Below are 4,906 nucleotides of genomic sequence, written 5' to 3' on the forward strand. Positions count from 1 at the left end.
CCACTTAATTACCTAGGCAAAATTATAGGGATCTTGATTTTAAGTGGCATAAATTAAGGGATTATAGAAAGATTCTTTAAATATACGTACCCATCCAAAAAAAGGTCTCGTATCAATTTATGTCTGTCTCTTAGGTTCTATATCTCTCTACTTTAGTTGAAAATTAACTAGTTCTCTCTCTATGCATTCTTGCACTCTCTTTCTTTATGCGATAAAATGTTACCTTTTTTGGTGATCGTGATAAAACAGGCCTTTGCTCTTTTGGTTTTAAAGAAAATGCAGAGCGAAAAAATACATAGTACAATGAATAAATGCAACAATTTGGATATTATGGATGATGATTTTGAGTCAGATTTTTCAGATTCCAATGTGAATCTGAAACATGCAACTCCAAAATCAGTCGAAAAAAGGTGTACAACTTTTACTAATCGAAGGATCAGGTCGAAAACTGACGATGGAGTCGCGGAAGATCCTAAGAATATCGATGTTGTTTCTAGAAAAAATAAACACATAGGCCATAATGTTCCTTTGGTTGTGCAATCAAAAAAGAGAAGGGCAGATAAGGGGAAAAAACGTCAATGTCCTAGTTCGTCCAAATTGAAGGTATTTTATTCATAACAATGTGGAATATTACCGATGACAACGATTTTTGCTGCAACTCTTTTTTGACAGAAGTTATATAACTATATTATATACATAAATTATAAACTATCCAATTTTATACGTACATTATTAATTTGTAATTGTTCATTAACTTTAAAATTTTATTTTTATTCAGCTTTGAGATTTTTATATTTCTCGTGAAGATCATTTTCATGTCAGATAAAATTCACATACGAATATGAAAGCTATTGAGTTTTTGAAAGAAAAATTGACCGATATGCAATTAAATACGATGAAAGATACGTTGCGTAGGGAGGCAGGATCCTATAGGTATGGTGGCTTACCATTGGCTTTTCAAATATGGTTTTATGAGTGTTTCCCATATGTGCATGAAAGAATTGCTAATCGAGTTTCAAAGAGATCGCCGCGAATTTTGAATTGGACCATCGCAAGGAAGCCAACCCTTGATAATTTGTATGATAAAATTTTCAAGTTGAGCTCAGAACAGGTAATTTTAAATTTATATGTATATATTATCACTGGTTTTTAATAAATAATCTGTTGTAATTAATATGGTGTTAATCTAGTTGTAATTATATACTTTGTGTAGTGCTCAATTTAGTTTTAACTGTCAATCTGGATTTAATGTATGTACTTTACACAATATATATGAAATAATTATACATTATATTGTATATGATTACCCCATTATTGAGCAACTCATTCATGCTAAAGGAATTGGCTATTTTTGTAATTGCAACTGAATAACATAGATTATACACTGATTATATATAGTATACATATATTATTCATATATTATACTTGTATTATACATCCTCTAGCTATAGTTGCAGCTGAATAACATTACCCCGTCACTGGATGAGCTGTCGAATTTGGATTTGCCTCACATTTCAACAATTATAAATTTAAACGATGTTCCATCTCAACATCTACCTTAGCAACTGCCTGAAGATTTTCCTAGCCAAGATAATTTCATTAGTCCTACTCTCCCTGAAGATCTTCCGACTCAAGATGATGTCATTAGTCATATTCCAGAAAGAAACACTTCCCAACCTAAAAGCATGTTACAACCTACTAAGGATGATGTGAATTGGAGTGATGATATAAAACATCTATCCAACGACCGACGGACAATCTGAGCTTAAACATGAGATTGCGTCACTGAGGAATCAAATTGGTATTTCATTTGACAATGTCTTTAAGGCATTTGAGTCATTGTCAGAGAAATTAGAAGGAAAGTTTGCTCCGGAGGTTGTTTGCAGTTGAACCTTTTTCATTTATTATTGTGCTTTATTTGTATGACTGTAATAAGAGTTTTATTTTTATTTTTATTTGTTAAATAGTGCGACTTCGAAAATGTCCTTCATCACAAATATGATGTGCTTGGTCAAGGTTAAGGCTGGCAAGTGGGCTGGTCCAGGCCCGGGATCACAGGCCAAAAAGGCTAAACGGGTCAGGATCGTTTGGACTGATTTTAGTGGGTTTGGGCCGGTTCTATGCTTAGGGCATAGTCGGGACCATTTGGCCCGCTAGGGAACCGGACCGGTCCCTTAGCGGGCCAAACGGTCCCAACGGCTATATTTTTTTAAAAAACAAATATAGCCATTGAGTTATCAAAAATAGTCGTTGGCTATTTATAAAATAGCCATTTAACCCGCCCACCCCCAACTTTGTTTTATTCCCAAACTTTTTATAATTACACTTTTTCCCTATTTTCAACTATAAATACTCCCTCATTCTTTCATTTTTTTCTTACAAAATCATCAATCTATCACAATCTCTCTCTAATTTTCTTCTATAATTGCTACTATTGCTTACTTTATTGTTTTAATTTGTGAAGTTGGTGAATTGAAGTCTTCAACGATAATCAATTTTCAACAAGTTGTTCGTCAATTCGGTAAACTCGTTCCAACTCTTAAGATTTAATATTATAGTTTTGTTTGTTTTATTTATTTTCTATTACTTTATTAATTAAGAGGACTTCCTTAAAAAACTTTTTGGTAAAAATAAGGGAAAATTCAAGAGTGACGAATCTAGTGCTCAATTTGTTCCTCCTCCACTACCCCGGGATCCCCGAACCAAACTCCATATCCGTCCTACACCTGCTATTCTTGATAGCGATAATAGTTTATTATAATTTACTGAAAGTCAATTTTTTCATAATATTAGAGCTGGTGAACAATTAGGCCATGAATTAATGATTACTCTTTATTCTAATCCAACTATTGATGAAAATGATGACGAGGAAATAGATTTTGATAAAACTCAACCGGATGATGATACACCAACTAGTTCAGCTCCTGATATTAACCCAACTAGTGATAACACTGCTAATCCAAATGATGTCCCATCTGATACTCCTGTTACTACCCCTACTTTTTCTAGACAACCTAGCAAACAGATAGAAATATCTCCCGTTTGGCCATTTTTTACTCAACTAATTTCAGAAAATAAGGCTAAGTGTAAAACTTGTGGCACGAAATTAGTTTTTAAATATTTTGGAGGGGGGGAGGACTTTGGCTAGACACATAATGAAACACCCTCAAGATAGAGTGAGATATCTTCATATGAAAGCTTTGGCCGAGGGGAAAAGTCTACCTACTCCTAGTCAGGTTGACCTTAGTACCGGTTCAAATTAATTTCAACCGGGAATTAATACTGTTACCGATGGTATTTTATATTATGATCCAAAAAAAGATCGGGAAGAATTAACAAAAATGATAACTGTTATGTGTTTACCCTATAGTTTTTCTTCTGATCCTAACTTTGTGCATTATATTAGAAAAAACTGTAATCCTACTTATAAAGGTTTTCCTCGCACAACCTTAAAGAGCGATATTTATAAATATAAACATGAATATGAACAATATTTGCGCTATTTATTTACTCATATAAATTGTCGTGTTGCTATTACAACTGATATTGGTAGAAGTGGTAATGACTGTGATTACCTTACTGTTACCAGTCATTGGATTGATGAGGATTGGATAATGCAAAAGCGCATTATTTCTTATAGAATAATTAATTCACGTCACACATGGCAGTTTATTGCTAGCACAGTTATAGATATTTGTAGATATTTTTGCATTAGTGATAAAATAATATCAATTTCAATGGATAATGCTACTAGTAATACAAATGCTATAATCTTGCTTACCACTACGCTAAATCCTGCATTTAGTAATATTTTTCATGTTAGATGTATTTGTCATATTTATCATTTAATTATGGGTGATGGTATGATAATTTTAAATATTGAAATTGAAAAGGTTAAAATGGCTCTTAAATAATTTTTTTATTCAAACCGTAGAAGTAGACTTAGAGAATATTTTAAAAGATGCGATGAATTTGGCCTAAGAGAAAGAAAGGTTCCTAAACCTTGTCCAACTAGATGGAATTACATGTATGAAAGTTTGGTTGTTGCATATGAATATAAAAACCCCATAAACTCAATATTTAATGCACACGTAAATGATGATGATGAGCACCTTACAAACGGGGATTGGGCTAATGTTAAAATACTTGTAAATTTTTTAGTAAAATTTTATATTGCTACAAATGAATTTTCTGAGCAATATTATCCTACTATTTCTAACTGTTTAGTTTATATTGCAGAACTTGCAAATTTGTTTGCTCATTTTTCAGAGGGTGTGGAACTTTATAAACTTGCTATTGATTCTATGAGAAAAAAGTTTTAAAAATATTTTTTCCTTATTCCCCCTTATTTATGGTGTTTCTGCTTTGTTAAATCCTTGTATGAAATTAGGAGGTCCTCATTTTTTTTGTATGAAACTGTTTATAATGGTTTAGCACTTGAAGATGAGTAATTGTCTCAACTTCCGGAAGCAATAGCCTCAATTAGAATAAATGCTCAAACTATTTTTAATACTTATCAAGTTGTATTAAATCATGCTAGACCAAATGTTCCAACTCCTTCTTCTTCTGATTCTCAATCATCTAAAAGAACTATAGGAGTAAGAACACTTAGTGCTTGGGCGGGGTTTAGGGGGTTCTCAAGGTTCTAATGGTAGTGATTTTTTACAACTAAATGAGCTTGAAGTTTATTTGTCGCAAGGAATTGAGGAAGTGAATCCCGACGGCTCCTTTAATCTTTTGGAATGGTGGAAGGAAAGAAAAACACTTTCTGGTTCTTTCAAGGATGGCCCGAGACATTTTAACTATTCAAGCTTCAACAGTGGCATCAGAGAGCGCTTTCAGTCAAGCAAGACTTCAATTCGGTGATTATAGAGCGTCTATGAGGGAGAGCTTGGAAAAATCAGTA

At 33.0% G+C, this 4,906-nt stretch overlaps 1 long non-coding RNA gene across 1 annotated transcript; it reads left to right on the plus strand.

Moving 5' to 3' along the window:
* Positions 1-248: 248 nt before the first annotated feature.
* Positions 249-2,021, plus strand: LOC117278152 (uncharacterized). The gene is made up of 3 exons (XR_011409267.1): positions 249-603; positions 779-1,875; positions 1,968-2,021. It is a non-coding gene; the product is annotated as an uncharacterized lncRNA (long non-coding RNA).
* The last annotated feature ends 2,885 nt before the right edge of the window (positions 2,022-4,906 follow it).

The sequence above is a fragment of the Nicotiana tomentosiformis genome, chromosome 1 (genome assembly GCF_000390325.3).
Source record: "Nicotiana tomentosiformis chromosome 1, ASM39032v3, whole genome shotgun sequence".
Lineage (NCBI taxonomy): Eukaryota > Viridiplantae > Streptophyta > Magnoliopsida > Solanales > Solanaceae > Nicotiana > Nicotiana tomentosiformis.